Below are 10,057 nucleotides of genomic sequence, written 5' to 3'. Positions count from 1 at the left end.
AGCAGTCTTCAATAATGACATCAAACAGTGCTACTGCTGTTTTGGGAGGGATTGCAACGTATCTGCTCTGGGTTAAACTTCAACTAGCCTGAAAAGCCACCTTGGGGATAACAGACTGCTCTGAAAAGGGACCATACTATGTGGTGGTGGGATTTTAGCATGACAGAGGTCTTTCATCTGATGAGTTATGAATTGTCATGTAGTGAAATGGTGCTTTCTTACCACTGAGATGGACTCTGGGTTGCCAACGTTGAGCCGTCCTCAGGACCCTGTGTGATGAGATCTACCCTTCAGAGATGAGCATTTGCATGTAACTCAGAAATGCAAGGTTGGCAATGGTTCCTGGAGGACACCCTTGGTGATGGTGCAGAGCTGGTTTCCTTTTGGTATGGCTTTTGGAGCTACATCAGTGAATAGAGTTTTTACTAAATTGTTCATCAGTCATTATAATCCTACAGGTTTTGGTTGTAGGATACTGGACCCTTGAAGAAGTGAAAGGCCCAGATCACCCATGATGAGTTACGTCTTGAAGAGACCTGCCAAAGTCTGTGGCTGGCACAAAAAAAAACGATACAGCAGACAGAAAAGGAGAAGCTGAAAAAAGCCAGTGGATGTTACTGGGTCTGGACTTTTTAACAGCCCGGTTGATATTAATGTGAGACATTTCTGCCATTCCCGAAGACATGAATGTTCCTTTCCCATGGAGAGTAAAAGGTCAGAAACAAAACCAGTGAAGTGAGAAGAAACAGTGCCTTTGAAATACACCTCCCCTCCATTCAAGCCCAGTGTGGACACGAGGATTTATGGTGAGATGTTCTTATAGGCGAGCTTATGGGAGCCAGCTATGCTTTAAAGAGCCTGGAAAGAAAATTCTTTTCACCAGTGTTTCTGCTCAACCAGACTAATATGATGGACTCTGTGAAATAAAGCTGGGACGTGTTAGGTAATGTGTGATAGTGTTATAACTTTCCTATCGGAATCGTATATAAAGTATGTGTGCATCATTAATCATCATTATGTACTATTATTAGTTACACACATATAAGGCAAAAAAATGGGAGAGGAATATGTAACTTTGATGGAAGAAAAAACCCCTGTGAACCACTATTAAACTTTACTTAAAGATCATAGTGGTCAAATACCTTCTTTCAAGAAAAATTCAGAAAACTCCCCAGTTTAAGCAAATTAGTTTCACATCTGCTAGAGACATATTCTCTGCTCTGCCTCACACACAGAAATAATGGCTCCATAACCCCATTTAAGACCAAGATTTGCCTCTGCATGGACACCAGTGTAACTATCCTGCGTAATTATTTTTCTGCCTCCACTCCAGACCAGTGCAGGATGGGAAAGCGGAGAGGGGGCGCACATGGTTACTCTGGAATAGGTGTGGAGTCCGGCATCGGTGCAGAGAGGTGTAGAATTTGAAGACACCCAGTATTTGTTTCTCCACGTAGACGAGAGATCCACACATTTACCTTTGTGATTGCCTCAGGTGAGTTACAATTATCCCTAAGGATAGGGATGACTTTTGAACATGGAGCTCCTCCTGGGCAATGAGTACTGTCTCATGCTTTTCTGATGTGTGTATTCGTGCATAAAAGGGTGTTTGCTCTTGTCATTGCATCTTCTTGTAGAGTCAGCTGCATAACGGTCCTAGTAGCCCTCCCTGTATCACCTGGATGCGGCTCTCCTGTCCCTGTGCCCCTGAAGTGAGTTATAGACAATCCAGAAGCTTCCTGGCCTGCAAAGACAGGCAGCGCTTGGTGTGCGGGGTGTCTGTGACAGCCGGGGGCTATGGCCAGGAGCGGGAGCAGTGTCAGGCAGGCGGTGAATGCCACTTTCAGGGCCTAGAGCTGAAAGGGTACCATTGTGATCTGCATCCCTCCCCGACCGCATCCCATGACCTGGTGCATGGAGCCTTTCACAGTGGATCCAGGCACAGACAAAAGGGCTGGGATTCATGCCTGTCTCCCTGCCAGGGGCGGGCTGGGAGCAAGGATTGAAAGTTCATGGGTGCTCTGCTCTTCCTTGTGGGCCCTCCTGCTACTGGTGAGGCACGCTCAGTGCTGCGCTGACCAGTGTGATGGAAACTGTAGCTTTATATGAAACGCTCAGAGACCTCCAACAGTAGCTAGATAGAGTGCGGGGTAGGTTTGTTTAATATCACTGGGGACTGAACGACAGGACCACCAGTATTGTCTCACCTCACCCTGAAAGAAAAGGATCATGGGGTTGCCTGCCAGAGGTGGATTTCCTCTGATTTTTCTTGCTGCAGCCCTACCTGGAGAGGCTGCTTGTTCCCGTGTACTCTAGAAGGTGAACCTTTCATTTAAGTTCGCTTCTTAATTGACTTTGGTTTGTCCAGCTCTGGCATACCTCGGCACAGGCTTCTCTGATGGTTGGTTCAAGAGGGCAAATCAACATCCAGCCATTAACTTGCCACTGAGAGAGCAGTGTTGCCGTAAAACTGTACTGCTCCTGTTCCGTAACTGCAGAGGAAGCCAGCCGGCTGTCACACTCACTACAGCTAGATGGTTTGGAGGTATAAACTATGGGCTAAATTTCCCCTCCCTGTCCATGTCTTTTACCTTTTGACTTTCCTTTCTGAAAAACAAGTATGCTATTTCATGTTGATGTTCAGCAAATGGACTTTTCTGCCCCTGCATTTTCACCAGTTCTGCTCGCTCCCACTCCTCTCACCATACTTCTCCCCTCCAGATCTCTCTGTTGCAGACAGGCCCTCACAGCAGTAAGAAACAAGAGGAAGAGCCAGGAACATAAAAGTAGAAAAATGGTAACTACAGGAGAGTGGAACAAAAAAGACAGATGAAGAAAGAGCTGAGCCGCAACTGGGCTTGGGCTTGTCTGAACCTGGCATGCATTTGCTCGGCGCAGTTCCAGGAAACACAAGGAAACAGCAGTACAGCTAACAGGGTGCTGCATGTGGACACTTGCCTTAGGGGAACCAAATTGTTCTTGGTTGGGAAGACCCCTTGCAAAGGCATCTCCCTTTTCCCATTCCTTGTGCAGGAGATGTAAACACCTCCCTCCGGAAGACTGCTAAACTGTGTCACTTAATGCTTCGTCACTCCTAAATCTAGGTGTCAAAGGTGAAGGTGTCCACATGTGAACTCAGTGTCTATTGTCCCCATTTGGGGATGAGGAGGCTTAACCAATACAGTCTGGAGAGTTTTTAACCTCATCCTGCAGTGGGCAGCTGGCTGTGTTAGCAGTGTCCCTTCTTATGGTGACTGCATTGACCCTTCATCTCCAGGGACTGTGAGAGGGAGTTTAGACCTGTGGCTTTCGTGTCGACACCTAGAATCTGCCAGCATGAGCCCCTCCCTCCCTTCCCTGCTTTAGGTTGGGATGATTTGTCCTTTAAAGGTGGCTGTACCTTTATTTAAAGCATAGGAGAGCGGTTAGGCTAGACACCCAGCTCTCACGCAGCAATGGCAGCGTGGTGTGAGGGAGGGGATGAGATGGTGGGTGGAGGAGTTGCCCCTTTCATGGGTGGAGAGCACACTGGTGGGCTTCCCTACTGCTCCCCTCTTCCCCCAACCCCCAGGGCTGGGCAGGCAGCACTTTCCTGCCTGGAAAGTCTGTCAGGAATGTGAAAGCCCCTCACTGTTGGCCTGAGCTGCACAAGTTCCACACAACAGCCAGCCTGTTTGTTCGCGGGCATGTTATTCCCTGTTGAGAAACAAACCTTTCCCTCAGCCACCCTTTGACTGCCTTGCTAGGAACAGACTTTTTAAACAACCGACTGGACTCACTGTATTGATTCAGCCTTTATATTCCAGCCTCTGTGTTGATACTTGCATCTCTATGACCCATAAAGCCATTCCCATACTTTGTGTTTCTGCCACAGCTTTGGTCAAGACCTGGTTGCTGGCCCTAAAGCTCTGGGAGGTGAGCTGTGCCTGGCTTTGCACACTACTGCTGAAGTTCCTGTTGCTCTTGCTTCATAGATCTAGGAAAATAATAGTAAACCTATATCCATTTCCCCCCAATTCCTTGTCTTGTTCAGATATCAGCTTCAGTTTCTCAGGACATGACTCAATGTACTGAAGTGCATCTGGTGTCTCCTTCTTCTGAACCATGGAGTCTTTCAGGTCTGCTCAGCTGCTGTTGCACAGGATCTGCAGCTAACCTGCTTCTGAAACCCCTTTCTACCACAAGGTGCTTATCTGCTTCCCTTTTTTTCTGCTGTTCCAATGCACCATGAATGTCTTGAGTTCACCTTTACTTGTTTTCCATAAGGATACCTTATCTTCTATTTTTGATGCTGGGCAACTTTCTTCTTCTGCAGACCAGTGAGAATCATTTCGGTTAATCTTTTCAGTACGCTCGTCTGGGTAACTTGACTCTTCCAGGCTTTTTTTAACCTGGGTGGGAAATGCTGCAGGTCCTTCCAACCCGGTGGTGTACGCACCTTCAGAAGGCCTGGATGAGCACAGTGATTCCATGACATCAGCGGGAACTTGTAGTTTCTTGTGCACAGAGGCCTCCAAATTAGCACAAATTTATATGCTGATTTTAGGTTAGTTCTATGTTTACCAGGAAATGCACTCACTCCTGAGGGTAGGACTCCAGTGAAAGGTTTACAGGAGACAGATGCAAAAGCATGACTTTTATTTCCCATTTCACTAGAGTGCGTGAGGTTGCTCATTTAACACAGAAACATCACAGGAAATATTTCTTTTGACTTCTCAAGATTTCTGCATGGCCTTCCACCATTAATATGGTTATCTCAGTGATGTAGCCAGAATCTGAATGGAAATGTAGGTTAAATGAGGTGATGGGTGTTTGGTGAACTCCTATGGCAAACAGAATAGTCTGCATCCCTTTGATGTGTGCCCTTTTGAAATGCTACAATTACTATGTAGATCAGCAATGTCTTACTGCTTACCCTGTTTGCTGTCTTCTGTGTTTTACATCATCTGTGTAGAGGGAAACTTCATCTTTTTCTGTGGTTTTACAGCATCTCCTGCTTTGTGGTCCTCAGCCATGACTGAAGCATCTAAGCAATAGAAACAGTAATAAACTATTAAAGTTGGAAGTGAATAACTTACCTTAATAAAGGGATTCTTTTTTGTTCTTTGAAAGAAGTACTGGATTTAGTTCTTAAAATTGGACACCTATATGTTTATAATCTATCTATAAATTAATATTTTCATGGACATTATGTTTTCTGTGATTAAAAGGGCCTGTCTCACACTGGCAGGTCTATTGCCACACTAAAGCAGTCAGAGAGTAGCTGTCCTGTGATACTGTGGGTAGCTATAAATACCTTTGCATTTACAAAACGTGATCAGGCACCTCTTGAGTTACAGGGGTGTAAATAACTCAGCTGTTGTTGGTGTTTGTAGACAATCAGATTAAAATGGAAAAGAGCATCCATTACATGTGCTCTACAGCCTTGTAGGGCGAGGGGAGAGGGGGAAAGCTTTGCAAAACAGACTTTTGGACAATTAAGTACCTCCAGGAACAGCACGAACAGAACAATTCAATAGAAAATACACAGTGCCCCACCTTACTGCATTTCTTCACCAGGCTCATGTAGTAAGCACCTCTCCCCAGCAGCAAGAAAGAAGAGATGGGCCATGGATGTACATCCGTGATGCACATCAAATGAGAACATTGGAAATAACTACTGATGACCCTATGGATAATCCTAAGGGAGCTGGAAGCGTTCATCTCTGCCTTGAATCTTAGAAGGTCAAAAATGGTTATTCATCTTTCAAGAACAATTGATTCTTTAGGAAGGCTCACCTAGCAGAAAACATCATTACTACTTAATAACATGCAGTTCTTCAAGGCAAAATGTCAATAGCGTCATCTCTTTGTGAAGAATTAATTTTGTACTATTTTCCTTCATATTATTCTGCTTGTAGTTAAGATATTAAGGTAGCATCTGTTTCTGCAGTTGTCATATACCGTATGGGGAGTGTAGGTTATATTATCTTTTATCAGTTTTTGTTCAATATAGGCAAAAAGAATTTGGCTGGTGTGGTGCTTAATTAACACTGCATAGAGTATGTCAGTCTCTGAAATTCCAGTGTCAAGAATGAGAATGAGTGTTTGTCAGGATAACCCTTTTAGTATTTTCTGACAGCAGAAAAAATTAAACCCCCCCGCCCCCTTTCAAATAGAACCAATTTTTCATAGTGAGAACTGTTAAATCTGCTCTTTCGTAGATTCTGTGGCAGTTTAACACTGCTACTTTTGCTCTGTTCTCCTCCTGCCTCCTGCCCAAACTCAGGCCAGTGCCTGAAGTGTCTGCTCGGTGAAGCTAACCATGATCTGTGCACTCTTTCTCTCTTTTCCACTTGCTACAACCATCTTGGGCTTCAGAAGTGTGTTTGGGCAGAGAGTAACAGCTGCTGGGAGTAAGTAGAATGCTAGTTCCTCACTGAAATCACATGATGGCAAATCTGGGAATTCCTGCTTCATTTATGAGTGTGCACAGGATGAAATGTCACTCTCTCCCCATCCAGAGATGCTTACTACAAAGAACTGAGCTGAATTCCACAGCAACAAAGTCATTTACCCAAATAAACTCTGTTCAGAAAACACCAGGCATCTTGCAGCTCCCTCAGCTGAACCAAGTATTTTATTTTTAACATCTGTGCACCTTCTTTTTTTTTTTTTTTTATTTCAGAGATTATTTTCAAACACAAGAACCGCTTCAAGAATTCTTCAAAAGAGCAGGTAAAATGCAATTTTTCTACAAGAAATGTTTCCTAGAATAGTTTAATGCAGTTCTGTTATTTTGAGAGCATGAGTTTTAATGTGTGCAATAAAATATTACATATTAAAAATTAGTCAAAATTTGCAAGTAGTGCAGAGTTTCTGGACAGCACTTATATGTACCTGAGCATTCAGCATTTTAAAGTGTCAGTGAGACACATCAAATATATGTTGTAATATTCAATGGTTCTTTTAGTTACATTTCCTTTTACCTTTACAGTGTGTCAAACATTAACCTTTCCCAGAGTATTTAAAATTTAAAAGATTGTTTTAAATTACTTTAGATTGTAGATTCTTTAGGGACTTACTGCAACTTTTAATGTATATCTTTTTGCTGCTCCAATTTATGTGCAAGGGAAGTAGCTTAGGTTTATTTTTTTGTCTAGATGTTCTCTAAAACATGAACCTTCATGTTTAAAAAGCGTGTCTAGATCTGTGTGTTGAGAGAACACATTGATGTTGTAGAGTGAATAAATCTTAAGTAAAATGATTTAATAAAGAATGAATGAAGCAGGTATATACTCCAGTTACTTTTCCGAAGCATTCATTTTCATGGATTTTACTCATGTTGGCTGTATTTGTAACAAGCTGTTGTGATTTTTCCAGTCATCTTGCTGGAGTAGTCTGCCAGCAAGCCAGCAGCCTGCAGACCAACAATGAGCTGGTCTGTTCTGCTCAGCCTTGCATTTGCTGCAGGAGGAAGAGGGTGAGACTGTCCCACTTCCCAAGAGCCCGAGATTTTATAAATTAGCTGTGAATGTTTGGTTTTCAATGGCAAGAGGTCAGGGAATTAGTCACTTAAATGGAGTTACATAATTTTTATGGGGAATAGTCTTTTTTTTTTTTTTTTTTGAGAGTAAAATCTATTACTCGTATAAGACAAATGTTGGAGCTGCAGCTTTCAAGACGTGGTTCAGCTGATGTCTAGAAATCTTTTTTTGTTTCGTCTCTTAATACAGTCATAGATAGAAAACAGACACTTATCTGCTACCTGAACTCTCACAAAAACAGTTGATCTTCTCACATGCTGCCATCAGAATTCCTGGTAGCTTCATGAGGGCAACTCCTGAACTGCTGCCGAGAGCTTAGCTTTCAACGCAGACTTTGATCCATCAGTAGGAGGCTAATTCCAACCTCAACAGTTCTCTCTTGAAGTGTCCATACGCTTTCTTCTGACTTAAGCAGGTCACCGTGAGTTAGCCTTAAACATCACTGGAACAAAGGAGGGAAACTACGGATGACAGAACTGCTGAAATTTAGAGCTGAACGGATCCTGGTGAGTTAATGAGAAGGATTGTCTGTGCTATGGGCTTTATGTACAGCTAAATCTAGGGGGAGGAAAGGTTCTGTGTGCGTCTTTGGGGATGCTGTTTGAGTAGAAACAGGAAAAATTCAGGCTTGTGGCCATGTGAAACTGATGTTGAGGGACAAAAAGGGAAGAGTAGAGTGTTAGTCTAAGGTATCTGCCTATGATTTTCCCTATGATATGTGTGAAATAAAGCTATAGCCGAGTAGGAGAACTGAGAAATGTAAACTTTTGCCCTCTTATTCATTGGTAGAGAAATAAAGTACAAAAGGGATAAAACATATCACGTAAGAAGAGCCTTGTCAGTCTGAAACAATGCAACAGTTATTTCTGTAATGTTTCCCAATAGCAATAGCTGCAGAAGTACTGAGAAAAAACCTCACAGTCTAATAAGTATTTTTTCTACTTTCTGTGACTGGATGTTTTCGCCAGATCACATTTTCCCCTGAGGATTAACTTTGAACTGCCAATTAAAAGTTATTTCTAAATCCTGTTACAGCAGAAAGCCTTCAGGTTCTTACTGTTAAGGTTTGGCCATTGTCTTTCTCACAGAACAGATTAAACTGCTGGGGTTTTGGTAAATTACTTTTGTAGAATAGTTGCATAGCCAATATGTCTTTTAGGGGAAAGGCAGCAACTGTATCATTTCAGGTTGTTTAATTCAGTTAAAAACAAAGAGGGGGAAATCTGAAATTAAGACAAGATCAAATATTACCAGATTGTGTTAATAGTGCAGATAAGTTTGCCTATTGATAGATTGATGACTCGGTTTATTCTTCAAGAGCTTTACTAGCCCACTAGCCTGCCCTACTCACAAAAGAAAATTATTGAAATCTGTGTACCAAAGTCTGGATGATCTCACTTACAGTTTTGGGGCAAAGAAGCCAGCTTACTGCAATAATCCTACTCTTTTCCAAAGACACGCTGCATGTCTCACTGCTCTGAGCAGAGACAAATGGAGCATTATCTCAGAAACCACTGTGTGGTAATGGTTGGCAGATGTTTGCTTTTTTAATGTGGTCACTGTAGGTTCATCAACCGCTCTAAAATCTGTGTGTCCAGGTACAAACAGTTCAAACAAGAAAGAGGAATGAATGCACTGATATTTTAATTTGCCTGAGAGAAGAAAGAAAACATTTTGCATCCATTAGATGAGCTTCATAGGGCTACCAAAACCACCCATTCACTTTAAGATGTGTTAAATACAAAAGCTGTATTCAGCCATAAATCAATATTTGGGCTTTCATATCCCTTGCATTTCCACGCTTTAGCCCTGATCCTAGGCCTGTGATTTTGTTAAAAATATTGAAATTCTTGATCTCTGCAGGAATATAACTGCATCTAGCATTTTCCTATCAAAAAGGGCAGAAAGGGGCATGACTTTTTAAAGGAAAAATGATAGCCTAAGATGAAATAGAAGTTGCATTCCTTTTCAGCAAACGAATGGATGAACCTGCTTCTATGCAGGGTACAGCATCTTCTTGTTGCTTAGTGACTTTTTCTTGCATGCATTAGCTTGTTTTGAAGCCATCTTCATGACACCTAATGAGAGAGGACTTAGGCTGGCAGAAGTCCTTCTCCAGAATTAAACAGGTCTGTGGTATTTCAGGAAACTATATAAAAAAAAAAAAAAAAAAGAGTAAAACAAGTACCAAAGAGGGGACTTTGATAATCGGTAGCATCAGCCACAGCAGGGATTTCTGGGGCTCCAGACTTCTCTCTCCGAGAAGCTGGCTTTTAAAATGGAACCTCAGTAAGTGCAAAAGGTACCTGATCCAGGGGCTATTGAAGTCTCATAAAAAGACTCTCATTAGCTAAATGGCACAGGATAAGGGTATGGAGGCATCTGTCCTCCTCAGGTTTTTTAGTCTGCTTGCCATTAGCCAGCCTCCCCCACCACTGACAGCAAATACTCTTATCTTCCTCTGTGGTCATGTTACTTCAGAGGCTTGTAGTGTCAGCTGGCTCAACACTGTAGAGGTCTCATTTGATGCT

Source organism: Falco naumanni, chromosome 2 (genome assembly GCF_017639655.2).
Source record: "Falco naumanni isolate bFalNau1 chromosome 2, bFalNau1.pat, whole genome shotgun sequence".
Classification (NCBI taxonomy): domain Eukaryota; kingdom Metazoa; phylum Chordata; class Aves; order Falconiformes; family Falconidae; genus Falco; species Falco naumanni.
Note: the sequence above shows the minus strand (reverse complement) of the source record.